The 19,927-nt window shown below is 45.5% G+C and overlaps 1 protein-coding gene across 6 annotated transcripts in view; it reads right to left on the bottom strand.

The window, feature by feature from the left end:
• Window positions 1–19,927, bottom strand: part of LOC122816697 (eukaryotic translation initiation factor 2-alpha kinase 1-like) — a 1,078,686-nt gene that overhangs the window by 987,894 nt on the left and 70,865 nt on the right. Inside the window, exon 1 of one of the 6 annotated variants that reach the window (XM_044089676.1) lies at window positions 16,068–16,086. The exons of the other annotated variants lie outside the window; for them this stretch is intronic. The gene's annotated coding sequence lies outside the window, so the exon portion shown is untranslated. Of the gene's footprint in view, window positions 1–16,067; window positions 16,087–19,927 lie in introns of those variants that run through there. 6 annotated transcript variants of the gene reach the window in all.

Genomic DNA, 19,927 nt, shown 5'->3' with positions numbered 1-19,927 from the left:
CTGACCCTTGTTGAGGTGACATGCCTGCGCTCACCATAGAAATTCCTGTTGAAGGCAGGGAATGAGTGGTATTATTGTTTCCAAGCTGTGGCATTTTGTACAGCTAGCATCTCTTTGATTGATGTGGAGATGCATTTGATCTGCAGACCATTTGCCTTGAATGCGGTGTCCTGCCATGTGTGCGCCCCAGGCGTAATCCGATGCATCTGTTATTGTTTGCCTGGCTGTGGACATGGTGAAAGGCTGACCCTTGTTGAGGTGACATGCCTGAACTCACCATAGAAATTCCTGTTGAAGGCAGGGAATGAGTGGTATTATTGTTTCCAAGCTGTGGCTGTGTTGAGTCCATACGCTTATCAGGTACCATTGTAGTTTCCTCATATGCAGTTTGGCATATGGTATTAGTAGTATGCAAGATGCCATGAATCCCAAGGCCTGCAGAATTTTTCTTGCAGGGAGTTGGGTCTTTGTTGCCATCATTTTGAAGTATGGAGTCAGTTGCCCTTGCTTGTCTGGCGTGAGGTAAGCCATCTGGGCCGTTGTATTTAAACTGGCACCCAGGAATATCTCTTGTGAGGGCACTAGTTTTTACTTCCTTTCGTTTACTGTGTACCCTAGGCAACTTAGTAGGTTTTTTACAAACGCCAGATGTTTTAAAAGATTGTCCTTGCTTTCTGCTTGAATAAGGCAGTCCAGGTATGGATATATTTGAATTCCTCTTTGTCCGCAGTATGCAATTACTGGTGCCAGGCATTTTGTGAAGACCCTGGGCGCAGTAGATAAGCCAAAGGGCAGTGCAGAGAATTGGCAAGGAGTTGAACCTGCTACAAATCGGAGGTATCTTCTGCAATTTTGTCTGATAGGGACATGCAGGTATGCCGCCTTGAGGTCCAACGTTACTAGCCAAGCCTTCTTGCCAAGCATGGGAAGAAGTTGCTGTAGTGTGAGCATCTTGAATTTGGGTACTTCCAGGTATGTGTTTAGAATTGAAAGGTCCAGAATGGGTCGCCAGGCTTTGTCCTTTCGGGGAACCAGAAAGAGAGTCTCCTTGTCCTTGCTCCTGTGTAGGAACCTGTTGGATGGATCTCATGTCCATGAGAGCTGTAATTTGTCGTTGAGCCTCTGCCCATTGGTTTGGTGGCAGGTTTGGCATTCCTTTTATCTTTGGTAAAGTATGAAAGTGGAACCTATTTAGGACCCATTTGTCTTTTGTGATGATATGCCAATTGCCTGCAAAAAGTGCAAGTTTTCCTCCCAAGGGAGCTGCCAAGAGGGATTTGCTTGGCAGTCTGAGGGGTAAGTCATTGTGATTGTCTTCTGAAAGTTTGAGACTGGTCTTCTCCTTTCTGGGTTGTGGCACCCCACTGTCGAGGCTTGTAAGAGCCTTGTGGCTGACCTCTGCCCCTTGGGTGTCTGTATTTGCCTCTCTGTAGTCTGTCAGAAGCTGGAAAGGACCAGTTTTTGGTTGGCCAATTTCTGCTGAAACGAGGCGGTTGAACCTATAAAAAATCCTTGACCGTCTGCATAGATTTTGCCTTATCCTCCATTTTCTTTAAAACCTCTTCTGCTTTCACACCAAATAAGACATCCTGCTGTAAAGGGGCATCGAATAACTTTGCTTTAACATGATCAGGTAAAGCTTGTTCTTTTAACCAAGCATGCCTACGAATGACAGACCCTGTTACTGCTGCTCTACAAGAAGCTTCCAATGAATCAAATCCACATTGCAAAGTAGGTTTTCCCACTTGCTCAGCTGCATGCAACAAATCTTGCATTTCCTTGTAATCAGGCTGCTCTGTATGTGTGAGCATTTTATTGTTTTAATTGAGACATCAAATATTGTTGATATTTCAGCATGTGAAACTGGCAATTTAAGGCCCTCATAGCTAGAGTAGCTGAGGTATATACTTTCTTTCCCCATCTGTCTAGTGCTCTAAAATCCTTTTCAGAGGGTACAGGATTTTTAGCAATAGAGGCCTTAACCCCTTTGGGACCCTGGGAAATGGTTTCTGGATCAGCAACAGGGCTTTTATATAGGAATTTGTGTGAGTCGGGACTCTGTGGTATCTGTCTGGTTTGACTGGTGGAGGAGGTAATGAATCTGGGTTAAGGCTAGATTCTGAATAAACATCATCCACAATGTCTAACACAGATGGAATAGCAAGAGGTCTGTGCTGGGGTAGTAAAAGGAACTCTCAGAGTCTTTTCTTAGAATCAGAGAAATCCTGGCCTTCCCAGTGGAAGTGTTCCCTCATGGTATGTAAAGTTTCCCCAAAAGAGTAGTCTTCTGGGGGAGATGCTGAAGGAATAGACTCTTCAGCATCAGAGTCTTCATAAGGGGGAAAGGAGTATTCCTGTTCCTCGGAAGAGTCTGAGGAAATGGAAAGCTGGTCAGACGAAGCGTACTCCTCCTCCTGTCTAGGCTTTTTGTCAGGAGGGGGATGGGAACAGTTAGTTATGTACTCACCATAACTATCAATGTATGTGGTCCATCTAGCCTACATTCCTTACTCACAGGTTCGGAGCAGAGAATCAGCTCTGACTCGGCCAAATTTCTCTAGCACGAAGTCTCTAATTGGCTCGGCTAACCCAGTATCCCAAGATGCACCTCGCCCTAGCCCCAGATCTTGTTTGCAATCATACCATTCATAACCCATACTCAAATCAACACCGGAAGAAATTCCAGCCAGATAAGGGAAAAAATTCACTGACCTTGAAGGGTCCACAGAGCTAATATTCCTCCAGATCCTCTAGGAAGGGGGCAGGTGGGAGGGTACGTAGGAATGTAGGTGAAATGGACCACATACATCGATCGTTATGGTGAGTACATAACTAACTGATGTTATGTGGTCCCATCTCGCCTACATTCCTTACTCACGGGACAGCGTCCCCAGCACCTCTATCCTGGGAGGCTCATAGGAAGATACTCCTGAGAACCGTGGAACCAAAGGAAGCCTGGCCCCTAGAAGCCACGTCCAGCTTGTAATGAGTAATAAAAGTGTTGGGAGAGGCCCAAGTGGCCGCAGCAGAAATATCCAAGGAAAGCCTAGCATGGAAAGCTACTGATGTAGACATAGCCCTGGTAGAATGAGCCTTGACGGGAAAGGGTAAAGTTCTGCCTGCTGACGAGTAGATGAATGAAATACAATCTTTGATCCATTTAGAAATTGTGCACTTTGTAATAGGACAACCTGCCCTGCTTTCTGAAAAGGACACAAACAGTTGATCAGATTTTCTAACATGTTTAGTCCTATGCAAATAAAATCTCAGTTGTCTGTGCACATCCAACTGGTTAAACCTGAACTCTGCTTTATTGGAAAAGTTCGGAAAGAACACTGGTAGTTCAATAGATTGATGGAGATTGATAGTGGATGACACCTTCGGAAGGAAGGAAGGGTTAAGCCTCAGGGAAACTCTGTCCTTATGAAAGATCAAATACGGAGGTTTAATAGACAAAACTTGAAGTTCTGATACCCTCCTGGCCGATGTAATGGCTATCAGAAAAGCAGTCTTCCAAGATAAGAACTTTTAAGTCACATCCAGGCCTTTATACTCCAGCCGCTCTGACGGAGAGGAGGCGACGCCAGCCGACGCCGGACCCAGACTTTGGAATCCGGCTGACCGAGGGCTGCCTGAGGCAGGACAACCCATATGTTATGACTGCAGTTGCATTCTTGAAGGACATCTGCAAAAGGAATCGCAGTCTCCCGAGTTGCAGGGGCCTCCTCTGCCTCTAGGACGGCGTCTTCCGGAATAATCCCCCCCTCTGCCTCTGGAGAGGGACTCACCTTGAGCTGCAGGAAAGGGCCTCCGAGACTTTTTGAACCACATGTTCTCTCCTCTCTGAGCCTTGGGATAGGGCCTAGAAGGGAGAGAAAAATGGGCCCCTACGGCAGATAGGGTCTTTCCCTCCTGTTCACATCTGGTGAGCATGTCTTTCACTTTGGGTCCGAAGAGAGAGGACCCATCAAAGGGGGAGTTAGTGGAAGACTTAAAGGCCTCTGCAAAATGACATAGGCGCATCCAGGCTTGCTTTCTAAGAGCTACGCCTCAGCTAGCTGCCCTACTCGCCCCTTCGGCTGCATAAGATACGAGCCTCATAGACGAGTTGACAATAGAACCTAGGGTAGACAACTGGGTGTCAACAGTCTGGGCTACGGCCTCAGGCATGTTACCCATCAGAGTATCTCCTAGCTCCTTCAGGAGATCTCTTTGGAGCAGAGTGAAATGACAGAGGTAATTCAACGACCGTAAGATAAAGGTCGCACAAGACAGGGTACGCTTCCCATACCGGTCCATACTCCTGGACTCCTTGTTAGGAGGATGGACAGAAGAAGAAACCTCTGCAACTTCCTGCTGAGTGGCTGCCGCCACCACCAAGGCATCTACTGAAAGCCCTTTGGTAAGGAACTCTTTGCCCGGGGGAGCAGACAGAAACTTGTTTGGACGTCTGGGCACCGGTTCCACGGAATCAGGGTTCTCCCACACCCTTCGGCAAATCAATTCCAGGAGTTCGAAGGGTGGAGACACCCAGGAGGCGGAGGGTTGAGCTCCGAAGGCCTTGAGGAATACAGACTCCTCCTCAGAGGGGGTCTTGAAAGGCCAGTCGCCTCTCTGCCTCAAAATCTCCAGGATGTCGGAGAAAGATCGGAGGACCACTTGGGGGACCCCTCTGCCTCCTCGAGGTCGGTATCGGAAGTGAGGGACTCGTCCTGGGAGTCTGTGCTTCCTCTTGCACAGCTTCTTACTAGGGGGCTCCTCAGGCACAGACTCTGAGGGGCCCTCAGAAAGTAGGTGACCGCTCAAGGGGGTATCCCAGACCTTCGGGCTACGCCATCCAAGGATAGGGGGCGTCAGAGGCTCTAGCCGAGGTGTAAGGGGACGGAGTGACCGATCCAGGTGATGAAGGATCTGGCCAGTGCGCTCCTCATGGCCTCGAAGGCAGGTCCCCCCAACCCCCAAATCAGAGGACCGACCCATCTCAGAGACCACAACCGGAGTCGGGATTCCCCGAGCCAAAGCACCGAGAGGAAGGCTCGGAAACGACAGTAGTCCCGAGGTATCCCCCTCGGGTCCGACTGAGAAAACCAGAGTACCAAAACCAGAGGACGGAACAGACATGGTTGGAGCAGATGCCGGCTCCGATAGACTCACATGGGGTATCGGAGCCGACACGAGAACATCACTCTGCGCGGAGCACTCCAGCTCCGACACATGGGTGCTCAGAGGAGGAATCACAGGTACCAGAAAGGGGACTGGCTCCGGAGCAGACTGGGTTGGAGCCGAGAACAGTTTTGCTAGCACCGGTGACTGCAGGAGTCTCTGGACCACCCTATCCACATCCAAATCACACAGCCTAGAGGATTTGGAGGAAATAGGAAATCGGGATCTCCTACCCGGAGACACATGCCTGACACTGGGTGACCTGCTCCGAATAGGCTCCAATAATATCGGAGCCGAGGTAGACTACAGCACCACCGATACCTCCTTCGGCCCCAAGAACAATGGAGCCAAGGAGGTAGTATCCCCTATCGAAACCTTCTCCTGCAGCCCCGAGGACAATGGAGCCGAGGAGGCAGCAACCACTATTTTAACCTTCTCCGGGGGCTCAGAGGAAGCAGACTGAGCCGAAGATCTCTTCTTGGCCTTGGAAGGCTTAGATTTAGGACTGGAAGAAGAATCTAAGGACTCAAAAAAAAGAGGGCTTAATCAGTCCCTTCAAAATCAGTTTAGTACACTTTTTAAACCCGGAGGGTTTATGCTCCTTCTGCTCTTTAGATATGGTAAAAAATAGCAGCACAGTGTCAACCGACAACGACACAAGAGGAAGGCGGAAAAACAAACACCACTAACGGGCAAGGAACTCATAATCAAATGTTTCTTGGAGTAGCAGGGAAAGACGAGAACAAATCCAACTACAGTTTTAACACCAGAAAAACAACATAGGAGAGGACTAGGTCCTCTAACTTAAACGGGCCTAGCCCGCCAAACAAAGGGATACCACAAACACCCAATCTCACTAACACTCACAATGAAACTTAGACAAGGAGAAAACTAGCTATTAAAATAGCTTTTTAAAATAGCTTTTTTAAATTAACAGACTGCGAAAATACTTAGAAAACATATTTGAAAGGGTACTTAGCCACAGCCAAGCGAGACCACTTCCTAACTCTACGAGTGGCAAACGAGATCTGGGGCTAGGGCGAGGTGCATCTTGAGATACCAGGTTAGCCCAACCAATTAGAGACTTCGTGCTAGAGAAATTTGGCCGAGTCGGAGCAGATTCTTGGCTCCGAACCAAAGAGTAAGGAATGTAGGCAAGATAGGACCACATAACATCCCCTGATTAGGGTAATTAAGTCTTCAGCCATCTTAAGCATCTGTTTCTTAGGCATGGGGCCTTGTACTGGAGACTGCTGTACAGGCTTCTTTACTTTTAAAGGAGTTTTCAGCTTTGCATAGGATTTTATAGTAAGTGTAGTCGGTCTGAAGACACCTTCAGCAACTGAAGGCCTTTCAACTACACCGGTATCCCCTTCAGCAATGGAGTCGGAAGGATCTAAAGATAAAGGCTCTGGAGGCCCAGCAATCTCCGCTTGGGAGTCGGATGCAGCCTGGGGTTATAAATCAGCAGTAGTCAGGGGCTACATAGGCGCCTCACTGAAAACCGGAGAACCGGCGACTGGCCTAGTTGAGGCCTCGGTGTCTGGTTTGGGTCTCGGCTGCCTGTCCTTATCTTTGCGCTTTTTATGCATCCAGGTCGTCGGTTGCTCCGACGGTATGGTGTAATTAAATTTTCTACCAAAGTAATGTCAGGTGAAATCAAACCGACATTTAATAGTTCGTTTGTTAAACCTAGCACAAAACCGACAACCTGTGACGTCGTGGTCTGGGCCTAGGCAAGGAATACAATAAGAATGAAAATCCTTATGAGGTATTTGCTTCCCACAAGAAATGCAATTATTAACTTTTTCTGACATCGGTCTGAGGCAAGAAAAGAGTCCCCAACGGGGTACTTAGCTTTATTGAAGACTTCGGTCTGAAATTCGATTTGAAAATCTCAGGAGTCGGCCAACCGGCACTTGCGAACTGCTTCTGCTTCGGGCACCGTGCGGCAAGAAAGACTGAAGAAAATGGCGTCAGCTGCCTCTTTTATACCCCTATTGCACTGACGTCAGGGAAGAAGCGACCGCAACCGACGCCGGACCAACACTTTGGAACTCAGGCCGACTGTGGGACCGCCTGACGGCAGGATAACCAAAGTGTGATGACTGCAGCAGTGTAACACGAACATCTGTACTGCATTCATCATTTGATCACTGATGCAGTAGTCTTAGCTATATGGGTAAACTACCATAGCTTAGACTGACTGCGGATGAGGAAGGATGAGAGTCCAGGAGCCCATGGAGAATGGTCCTTGTAAGGCCTGGAGAAGGAATCTAGTTTATAGCGCTTTATAAAAGCATGCACACAGGAGCAAATTGTTGCTTCTAGAAACCCTTGACAAAAAGTCACAAATGAAAATAGCCTCTCATACAATCAGCCTTGATCCTGCCTGGAATCTTTTAGGTGGATATAGCAAAATGGTAATAGCATGCAACAACTATATGTGAATAGTCTAGTTTTACACTGCCTATCCTTTCTCACCCTCACAAGAAATGGACGACTGATCAGAGTTTCTAAAATACTTTGTTCTGTCAAGACATTACCAGAGTAGTCTATGGGCATCCAAGCTATGAAGTAGCCTTTCTCCCACATTTTTAGCTTCTGGAAAGACAAGGAGATGGACAGCTTGGCTCAAAGTAAACTTTGTTCCCATTTTAGCCATAAAGAAGGTTTAGTTCTTAGATAAACCCTATCCATAAGAGCTTGCAACTCTTCTTGCAGAGGTCAGAGCAGTTAGTAACACTTTTTTTCCACGCTAAGAACCTCAAGACAGCCTGATAAGCTGGTTTAAATGGACCAAGTGTTAGCTTTTACTAAACACAAAAATTAAGATCCCAAGTAGCAGACACCCATTTTCTAGGGGGCTTTGTATGCAACACCCCTTTCAAAAATATTCTGACAGGAAATCTACACTGAAAAGAGAAAGATCAATAGGCATACCTGCTGAAATGGCCAACAAACTGACCTTGACTTAGGAGTACACAACAAGCCAGAGGATTGCAACACATACAAATAATTTATAACCAGAGAAACACTAGTCATGAATAGGTGCTGGTTCTTTTTTTGGCATCAACTAGAAAACCTTTTCCATTTGTTAATACATGGATTTTCTAGTAGCAGGCTTTCTTGCCTCCTTTTAATACGTCTTCAGCAAAAAGGTGCGTAAAAGGTATTAAGATTCTATCATCCAGGCAGTTGGCTGTAGTTTGGAGTCGGGATGTATCACATTTTTTTTAAACACCTTTGTTAAATTATCGCTTGTGACATCGGCAAACTTACAATTACATAAATGTAATCAAATCAGAAGTTATGTACCTACCATAACGTTCCATGTTAGTTGTCTTCTTCTCGCCTTCTTTCTTGCTGGATGGGTTCGGAGCCGATCCTCGGCCCACTGCCACTGTAAAAGCTCGAGAGCTAGTTCCACCGGCTCGAGGCTCCCCTATATCCCACAATGCTAGGTGGTAACTCCTCAGATCTCGTTTGAAAGCTAAGCCCAGCAAGGAAATTCCATAAAAGGAACAAAACAAACTCCTCTAGGTCTGTCCAGGCTAGGGGGAAGGAGGGTGGGATGCAAGAAAGAAGGCGAGAAGAAGACAACTAACATGGAACGTTATGGTAGGTACATAACTTCTAAATGTTAAGTTGTCTATCTCGCCTTCATTCTTGCTGGATGGGACCGCGTCCTAGCACCTTGTCCCGGGTGGCCTATCGGAACAGACTCTTGAGTACAGTGGAACCAAAGTTGGCTCGGTCCCTAGAGGCCAAGTCCAACTTGTAATGAGAAATGAAGGTATGGGGAGAAGCCCAAGTAGCTGCAGAACAAATCGAATCAATAGGCAGCCTATCTTGGAAAGCTATAGATGTGGCTAAAGCTCTAGTTGAATGAGCCCTGGGTTTGGATGGCAACTGTTGATGTCTGATCTCATACACAAGGGTAATCAACGAAGTAAGCCATCTAGAGAGAGATACTTTAGAAACTGAAGGCCCATTCTACCTTCTGCATAAGAAACAAACAGTTGATCAGACTTCCTGAATTGTTTGGTCCTGTCTAAATAGTACCTAAGTTGGCGATGAACGTCTAAGCAATGTAATTTTTGTTCTGACCTGTTCGAATAATTAGGGAAGAACACAGGAAGATCAATGGTTTGATTCAAATTTGCCGGTGAAGCTACCTTAGGCAAAAAAGACGGGTTAGTGCTAAGGACACCCTATCCTTATGAAACAAAAGATAAGGGGGTCGACTACACAGAGCATGGAGTTCAGAGACTCTTCTAGCTGAAGTGATAGCTACTAAAAAGAGTGTTTTCCAAGATAGTAACTTCATTGAACATGAAGCCGCAGGTTCAAAGGGGGGAAGAATTAAGGACGCTAGAACCAAGTTGAGATCCCATTGAGGAGGAGGATCCCTGATAGGTGGTTTGAGGAGAAACACTCCCTTTAAAAAGGCTTTGCAGAGTTTGAGAGACATAATGGAGGAATCAGACTCCAACATGAAAGTTCGATATTGCTGCCAATTGAACTTTGATGGTAGACGGAGACGAACCTGAGTGGAAAAGTTCGGCTAGAAAGTCTAAAACTGATTGAATGGAAGCAGTGAAAGGATCTATACCCTTTGACTGCGCCCAACAGGAAAAACGTTTCCACTTACTATGATAAATCTTCCGAGTGGAAGATTTATGAGAGGCTATCAAAATATCTCGAACTGAGTGAGATATTAGAGGAAGCCTGGCTAGAGTTGGAATTGGAGGAACCACGCTGTGATGTTCAGAGAAGGGAGGGAGTGGTGCAACTGACCCGACTGATGGGTCAAGAGGTCTGGAACTGGGTCCAGATGCCAAGGTTGCTCCAACAGATAACGGTGGAGAAATGGGAACCAAACCTGTCGAGGCCAGTAAGGGGCAATGAGGATCATGGAAGCTTTCTGAGCGATGGCTTTCTGTATTAGTTGAGACATCAGTGGGAAGGGAGGAAAAGCATACAGAAGTCCCCGGGGCCAATCGTGTACTAGAGCGTCTCTGCTGGGGTGGCCTGGTTGGGGAAAGAGGGTGAAAAAATCGCACTTGCTGTTTTGGGGAGTAGCGAAAAGGTCACAGCAAGGCCGGCCCCACCTTCGAAAAACTTTCTCCAACACTGAATTCTTCAGAGACCACTCGTGAGGCATGAGAATAGCTCTGCTCAATTTGTCCGCAATCACATTGGACTTCCCGGGAATGTGCGTTGCTAACAGAAACCGCTGAGAGGAAATCGCCCATTGCCACAGTCTGAGTGCCTCTCGACATAGGGGGTAAGATCTGGTTCCGCCTTGTTTGTTGATGTACCACACTACAGACATATTGTCTGTCTGAATTGCTATAGTTCCCTTGGGAAGAGAGTTTTGTAAGGCTTGCAACGCTAGAAGCACTGCTCTCATCTCTAGGACATTTATGTGCAAGTGGCACTCGAAAAGTTGCCACATGCCTTGGACCGTCCTGCCCTGGTAATGCCCCCCCACCCGATCAGGGAGGCGTCTGTTGTCACTGTAGCAACCGGAGGGGAAGGGACGAAAGGTCTCCCTAGGAAGAGCTGGGGAGATGTGATCCACCAAGAGAGATGATTCTTGCACGATTGTGTTATCCGAATAGGATGGGACATTGGAAGTCGTTGGAAAGACCATTGTGTGAAGAGTATCCATTGTAAGACTCTCATATGGAAGCGAGCTAATGGTAGAAGAGGGATGACCGCCGCCATTATCCCTAAGACCTTCAGGATCAATCTGGCTTTGACTTTGTTGCTCTGCAAGACAAGAGAGACCTGTCTGTGTATGTCTGCTATTCTCTGCTCTGTGAGTCTGGCTGACATGTTGACTGTGTCTAGATTTGCGCCTATGAAGGTAATAACGCGACAAGGCGACAAGATAGACTTTTCGTAATTTATTGAAATGCCTAGACATGTGTGAAAAGTGTAGTCTCTGGCAAGAAGCAAAAGATGCTTGGTGGGGGCTGTAAGGAGCCAGTCATCTAAATACGGAAACACTTGGAATCCTTGTCGTCTCAGATGAGAGGCGACCACTGCCATGCATTTGGTAAACACTCGGGAGGCTGTAGTGAGTCCAAAGGGCAGGGCCCTGAATTGGAAATGACTGGTTCCCAGCTTGAAGCGGAGGAATCTCCTGGAGCGTCGACTTATTCTGATGTGATAGTACGCATCCCGGAGATCTATTGAGCACATCCAGTTGTCCTGCCCCAAAAGGGGTAGAATGGACTGCAGCGTGACCATCCGGAACTTTGTTTTCTTGACAAACTTGTTCAAGTTGCCGAGATCCAAAATGGGTCTCCAGTCCCCTGTTTTCTTTGGAACCAAAAAGAATTTGGAGTAGATTCCGGATCCTTGTTGGTCTGCTGGAACTGGTTGAATGGCTCTTTTTGCAAGCAGCTTTGAAATTTCTAGTGCTGCTTGCTCCCTTTGACTGGGTGGAACGTCTGGAAGGGATTTTTTGGATTGGTTTGGAATGAGAAAGAATGGGATTCTGTAGCCTTCGGAAATGATAGACTGTACCCACTTGTCTTGAGTTAGGGATAGCCAGGCTTCTGGGTACAGAGATAATCTTCCCCCGACTGCCTCCGAAGGTGGACAGTCGGGCAACACCTCAGGGATGCTGAAAGGGCTTGTCGGAAAAGGTTTCTCGACTGCCCTGATTCTGCGGGCCCCCTCTGCCTCTAGGACGGCGTCTACCATTATTGTTCCCCCCTCTGCCTCTAGAGGGGAACCGACTCTGTGCGTCAGGCAAATCTCCCTGAGATTGTTTGCGGAACCACATCTTTCCCCCCTTCTGGCCTTTGGGGTAAGGCCTAGAAGGAGCAGAAAAACGGACTCCGACGGCAGAGAGAGTTTTGCCATCAGTCTCGCACCTAGTCAGGGTTTCCTTCACTTGAGAACCAGAGAGAGATGATCCATCAAAAGGGGAGTTAGTGAAGGACGCTTTGAAAGGGTCCGCAAAGTTACATAGCCGCATCCAGGCGTTCCGACGTAAAGCCACACCTGTACCTGCCGCTCTACTCGCTCCATCCGCCGCATATGAAAGGAGGCGCATGGAGGAGTTAGTTATAGAATTAAGGGTCGCCAGCTGAGAGTTCATCCTATCCTGAAAACCCGCAGCTGTTGGGTCCTTTAACATTTCGCTCGCTTCCTTGAGCAAATCCCTCTGAAGAGTGAAATGGTCACAGGTAATTCAGCGAGCGCATAGTAAAGGTCGCTGACGAGAACATCCGCTTCCCGTACCTGTCCATAGTCCTAGACTCCTTGTTAGGAGGATGAACAGGCACCGAAGCATCAGCTAACTCCTTCTTGGTGGCCGCAGCCACCACCATAGCATCAACAGAGACGCCTTTGGTTAAAAATTCTTTGTCCTTGGGGGCAGTGATAAATTTTGATTGTCTCCTGGGGGTGGGTTCCACTGAGTCAGGAGCCGTCCAGGCCTTCTTTGCCACCACTTGCATAAGGGGGTCAAAGGGAGGGGACACCCAGGAGGTGGAAGGGCGAAAGCCAAATGCCTCAAGATACACCGATTCATCCTCTGAAGGGTTAAGGGCTGGCCAATTCCCCCTCTGTTTTAAGATTTCGAGGATGTCTGCAAAGGAGACATCTTCAGAGGGGGAACGAGGGGAACCTTCAGAATCTTCTAAATCAGTGTCAGAGGTGATAGACTCAGGGGAGTCAATGTGCTTCTCTTGCACTGCCTCTTCCTAGGGGTCTCTCCTACCAGGTCAGGAGAGGCCTCGGAAGAGGAGGAGATCCCCACTGGGGATACTGGAGGAGCTGGCTCTCTACGATCTGGGATGAGAGAGTGAGCAGAAATCACCGGAGGCACCATGGAGGGAGGGGCAGACGGAGCCGACTGTGGAGTTGAACCAGGTTCTAACACGCTCCTCATGACCTCGAAGGCACCCCTGTCAGGCAGAGCCAGAGGTCTCCGCTCCGAAAAGCTGAAAACCTCCCCTGGCACCGACAGTGATGGCTCCGAGGCCGATGTCGGAGCCGAACTCACCAGCGCCGAAGCACCGAGAGGGAGAGCGGGGTCGGACAAGGGTCCGATGCCACTCACCCCTTCGGAGCCGACGAGGGAAGTCCGGCGCTGAGATTCTTCCAAGGAAGACATCGGAGCAGACGACGGCACCGAAGACAACGGTATCGGTTCCGACGCCACCACAGTCTCGGGTCCGAGCCACCCCTGCTCCGAACTCAAAGGTGTCAGAGGAGGAACATTCCGAGTGATGGGATTAGCCCTCGACTGTTGAGTCGGACTTTGAAGCATCTGGGCCAGTGCCTTGGACTTAAGAAGTCGACTCACTACCCTCTGAAGGTCATGATTTGATGGTCTCTTCGATCTAGAGGAGTGAGATCTATGGCTCCGTTCAGACAGCAATGGTGATGCTAGAGCCGAATGAACGGAGCCGATAGATGGTGACCGGGACCTTTTTCTGGAGGTCAGTTCCGACAATTTGATCGGAGCCGACTCACCGATGTCTTCCTCGGCTCCGGCCGGAGCCGAGGAAATAGTAGGGACATGAGTTCGAGAGTCATCGGCTCTGGCCGGAGCCAATGTTCGAACAGCCTTCGGAGCCCCAGAAGACGACTCAGAGACCGGAGCCGAAGGTCTGGGAGGCTTCGAGGGTTTCCCCGAGGATTGAGTCGGGGGACCCTCAGGCTTCAATAAGCCCCTTAGAATGAGCTTATTTTTATGCTCCTGCAGGACTCTAGGGCTGAAGCCATGGCAAACAGCACATGAGTCCTGCAGGTGCAAAGGTCCCAGGCAGTATACACAAGAAGTGTGACCGTCTGTCAGAGACATCTTCTGACAGCACGAGTCACACTTCTTAAAGCCTGAGACCTTCGATTCCTTAGACATGCTAAGAAAAGTAGAGTAATCACTCAAGTCACACACACACAGATTACCCTTAAAGTAAACTAAACTAAATTAAACTAAATTAAATTAAATTAAATTAAATTAATTTCCTCAGAAAAAACCCAAACACTCCAACTACTAGGAAGGGAGGGATGAGGCCTAACAGTTTAAGGAAAGAACTCTAAAAGTTCTTGGAAAAACGGTGGGGGAACTTTAAGGGGATGGTAAGAAACTACCTAAAAGGGTTTTAAATACAGGAAAAATAACTCAAAGGGGTCTATTTTTTTTCAAAAGTTTAGTTAGAAACAACTAACCTGACGAGCCGGTTGAAGAGCACCTCGATAGCTATAGCGGCAAACGAGATCGGAGGAGTTACCGCCTAGCATTGTGGGATATAGGGGAGCCTTGAGCCGGTGGAACTAGCTCTCGAGCTTTTAGAGTGGCAGAGTCGGAGCAGAGGATCGGCTCCGAACCCATCCAGCAAGAATGAAGGCGAGATAGACAACTTAACATCTATAATTAACAAGTTCAATATTTACAAATGTTATACATCACGTACAGTTATATATCCTGTAATCTAGCCAACATTAAATATGCATTTCTTTCCTTCTCAAACTTCATCCCTCCTCTAAAATATTTTCTGCATGCATTGTTGCCAGAATTTCCATTTTTCCATGTAATTTAATCTTACCCGTTTCTAGTAAGATCCCATTTCTTGTTCTTTTCATCTGCTACTTCTAGCATAGTTGGTTTAGATTCTATTTCCATTTTCTAGTCACTGTTTTTTTGGCAGCCACCAACAAGGTTTTACTATGTCTAGGCAATTTTGATCCTGTATCCCAGCTCAAAAAATTATTTTCTTAGTTAACACTCATTTGCTCATACAGTATTCCTGACAGGAGTACCCTGTGGGGAACTTTTAAAGTCCGCCAACTCATTACACTGCCAAAACACACGTTCGCAGTTAACTCTTTCTCCCCATCACACCTTTAACATTTGCCTCGGTTATAAAAGTATCTATACAAACACTTCCAGGGAAAAACTCTAATCTTCTAGGCTTTGCTGCATATTTAAGAGTCATACATAAACCCTGTCATTGGTCTTTGTGAACTGCATATCTGAGCGCTCTTCCCAAACTACTCTGATCTTTTCTGATCAATTCACAGTTAGTTATTGTGCAATATTTTACATGCCCTACTAAAAATTATCCCTTTTTAAAAGCAGCTTCTGTTCTATACTCAATTAAAAACTCAACCAATGTAGGTCTTTTGTTTAGGATTCCCTCTCCCTTTCTCTGTTTACAATCAGACATACATTTCTGATACAGAAGGCAAAACAGTAGCCTGAGATCCAAATGTCTTCTTGGCCGCTTCCCATCCAATTACCTTTCCCTTCACCAAATACTTTCCCCAATACCTTGGTTCTTTTTCCCAGCTTCCTCTAGTGAATTTCAGCCGTCACTTGCCTATTTTCTGTACTAATAATTGCAGTTATCCCCATCAGCAGACTTTCCTTCTGTGTTGGCTTAGTTTTCAGTATAATTTCTGTTACTTTATGAAAATAATATTTTGTAGAACACACTGTTTTTCTTAAGGATCTGCTTCCAAAATCCAGTTATTTTCTTATTTCTTGGAATACCTCCATGCTTCATCATCCCTTTCCATTTTCAACTGCAACTTTCTGCTTGTGCTATAACATCCTTAACACTGTAGCTTTAAAATATCCCTTAAAACTCAGGCAATCCTAAACCTCCTTGTTCTGTTGGGAGGTTAAACTTATTCCACATGACTCTTGTCCTACCCCCTCCTAAATAAAATCCTTCAACTCTTTACTAATTAATGCCCACAACTTCTCTGGTGGATATAAATATGCCTGACCTGTGAATAAAACCAAAAGGGACTAAAAACTAGCCACAGACAACAGCTTCCAGTATCTCACTTTTTTGTATTACATTTTGTTTAGTCTCTTCCCACATATCCTTAGCTGCCATAATCAATTATTTTTTAATCCATAATACCTCATTTTATCACGTCTCCATACATACAAGTATTGCTAGGCCAATTCATGTGTAGACACATAGTTTAAAACCACAACCTTGGTTTTATCTTCATTAACTTTATATTCTGAAAAAAAAAAAAAAAACAGAACAGTCTCAGAATATTCCACAACTTTTCTGGCTGCATCAGGTACAAAATAATATCATCCATAAATAGACAGCTTTTCTTGAAAACCATACAAATTATATCCTGAATTTCCAAGTCCCTTATTGTATTTGCCAGCAGTTCTAAACATAATACAAATAAAGGGAAAGAAAACATCCCTGCCTTGTTCCTCTGTTCACATACGGCTTATTAGAGATGAACCCTCCCACTTAGATTTTTGTCACCGATTCCTCAAATATCCTTCTAATTAACCTTATTATTGCATCAGGAAATGCAAATACTTCCATTGTCCTAATTATAAAAATATCAGCTTACTCTGTTGAAGTTTCTCAGCATCAAGACCCACCAAATAGCAGTGGTATTTTCTTACATTCTGCTTCCTTTTGGATCATCACTGTTGTATTAATGTTGTCAAATGTTAGCTTCATCCCCCACAAAACTACACTCATCCATATCTAGCAACTTTGGCATCATCTTTGACATTCTTTTAACTACTATAGGCACTTTACAATTAAAGTTTACACCTGAAAATGGCCTATATGAAACTGGATCAGCTAGGCCTTTACCATCTTTAGATATTACAGCCAACACAGTTTTTCCAAGGATGTTGGTGTCTCCCCTCCTTTTAAAATACTTGTAAACATAACATTCCAGATTTTACCACTCTCTTCCTTCCTAACTTCCACTGGAATACAAGCTATTCCTGGAGACTTTCCTGTAGATTGGTTATACATGACCATTTTTATCTCATCTCCTCCTGTCTTAACGGTTGAGCTTCGTCTACCTCTAACCTTGGCATATTTAAGTCTTCTGTAAATATTTCCATTTGTGCTATTTCTTGATCTTCTCCATTTGTGCTATTTCTTGATTTTCTCCTTATCTGCTTTATACAAATTTTCATAAAATTTCTGAAATATCTCCAATACCTCTGCAGGATCTCTGGTTATTTTTCTTGTTATACTCCCCCAAAGTCTGGCAACAAAACTTTCTATTTTCTGTTGCCTAAGTTGTTGTGCCAAAAGAAACTGTGCTTTGGAGTTATCAAAAAAAACAGTTCTTTAACAGCAATCGTTCTAAACTTGTGCATTTTAGCCAGGTACTCCATTATTGTTTCTTTAGCACTCTGCAATTGCATCTCTTCTTGTTCTTTGAAATTCCCTTTTTTCTGCAATACTTTAACCTTGGTCAGTCACTCCAAATTAAAATTATTTTAGAAATAAAAGAAGTACAAAGAATTAACTCCACTTTCATTTTATCCCACTCACTAGCTATAACTTACTTTCTATCTTCCCAAATAACCCCCGGATAATTTCTGCTACCCATTCCTTACACTTTTATCTTCTAATTATTGGTGCATAATCTGAAATAGTTATTGGATGTGTGCCATGCCTTTCATACCACACATTTCCAAAAATTTCTTAAGAAATCTATCCTCTTTTGTTACATTTCCCTTCTAGGCCCCCCAGATAGATAAAAAGAGGAAAAAAAAAAAACACACCAGTGGTAGTGGGAATAAAATGGAAGACAAGCCAGCAATACTTTCCAAACTTTATTTAAGACGCTGAGCACTTCTGTTCCTACATGTTGGAACTTCATCAGAATTAAAAGCAACAAGTGCAAACCAGACTATACAACACCAAAAATATCATGAGTCCAAATGACCAATCAAAATGTAAAAACAATTACAAACAGTATAACTCTTTAGTCTTAAAATAGAATTAATAGACCAGGCTTCATTTATTCCAGGGTGGTTAGTGTGGCATTTAACAAAACCTGCCATTTGAATTCACATTCCTCCACACGTTCCTTAGTGAGCCACCCTTGTAAATCTTGCTTCACCTGCTATATAACTAAAAACGTATAATGATTACTAAACTGTGCTATGTGCTTGTACAAGGCATTTGTGTCCCTCCTTTTCTTAATATCCAAGCACGCAGGTCACTCCACAAGTACAAATACGACTCTGTCATTGTCCATGTTGGTGTGACTGACCGGAGACATACCTCCCTGGACTACATGAAGAGAGACATGGAGGAGCTCTCCAATCTTGCAGCCCAGGCAGGTATGACTCTATCCCTCAGTAGCATCCTGCCATCACCCAGAATGATACCACAGTGCAAGGACAAAATGATTGACAAACAATTGGCCAAGCTTCTGGTGTCATTCTAAGGGGATCTAGTATTTGTCTGCCTGGGATGACATGATCGACAGACCAAGATACTTTGCCAGAGATGGCCTGCACCAGTCACCCTTGGGATTCCGGATGCTGGCTAAGGCTCTTGCCACCCCTACAGTGCCTTTTTTTAGGGAAGGTACAAATGACAAATTCACCACTGTAACAGGTACAAGTAAGAAAAATCTGGAGGATAATGCTACTCAATGCTAGAAGTCTAAACCTCAAAATGTACTACAGGCACTTCTTAAAATGGAGAACATTGACATCTGTGCAGTGACAGAGACCTGGTTCAAAGTTCCAGAGAGTACCCCTGCATTACCAGGCTATAATTCATACCACACCTTTCGGCCACCTAACCTGGACCAAAACACAAAAGGTGGAAGCATGTCCATATTCATTAAGGATATCCACATCTCCAGGCTAGTTGCACAGCATAATGCATCTGAGATTATCCAAGTGCAACTAACTCTGGGCAAGACCACAATCCAAATTGTAGCTTGCTACAGACCCCCACCATGCCCCAGGATTCCCACTCCTCATTTCTTGATGCAATGGAAAATATTAAGGTACAACCCAACACCCTAATAATGGGCGATTTCTACTACCCCACCATTAACTGGGAAAACTACTCGTGTACCAACTCTTTTGCTCAACGTTTTCTGGAATTCATAAATTCCAACGCCTTGGATCAACTTATTCACACCCCACCAGGGGCAGCAATATCCTAGATCTGGTCATTCCCAACACGGGCGACTGGTGTTCCACACCAGGAGGTCAATTCCTCGTTGGTCAGATCCAACCACAAGCTAATCACCCTAGACATCCACATCCCACCCCCATTAGGGAAACCACCGTAAAAAACTTCTCTAAAGCCAACTTCACACTTCAAGACAAAAGTGGCAAACTTCATGACACCCACAGACGGACAATAGAGGTACAACTGCTGAATCCTACACAAATGCACTTTATAAGCACTTACATGAGTGTAGGGATCGAGCTATCCCTAACAGAACCAAGATGCTATCCTCCAAAAAAGGAAACCAATCTGGTGGTCCTCTGCCATAAACAAACTCTACAACAAAAAAAAAGAAACTGCTGCAAAAAGCAAAATGAGTAAAATCCCACGACTGGTGGAGCTCCCTGGTCAGCCTCAGTAAGAAGCTGAGATCCCTCAAAATCCTCCAAAGCTAATTACGAAAACAAAATTGCCACTGACTCCATAGACAACCACAAAGCATTCTATAGCTATGTCAAGAATCTCAATGGCAACACACAGATCTGCTCTGAGTTACAGCACAATGGCACTAAATATACAGAACCAACTGATATTGCCAACATCCTGGCAGATAGATTCAGTGCTAACTTTACCCCCCCTCTCACCCCCTAGAGGGCCCATCTCTATACCAGAAGAATGCAAAGTTCCTGTAATCACGGCTGCACAGGTAAAAAAAAAAAATCACTCTCCAAAGCCAAGAACACAGCATCCATGGGACCCGACAAGATCCCAGGCTGCGTTCTACACGAACTACAGAACGAACT

The sequence above is a fragment of the Protopterus annectens genome, chromosome 12.part0, assembly GCF_019279795.1.
Source record: "Protopterus annectens isolate FY-2018-M chromosome 12.part0, PAN1.0, whole genome shotgun sequence".
Lineage (NCBI taxonomy): Eukaryota > Metazoa > Chordata > Ceratodontiformes > Protopteridae > Protopterus > Protopterus annectens.
The sequence above is the reverse complement of the archived record's forward strand: the minus strand, read 5'-3'. Positions and strand labels throughout refer to the sequence as shown.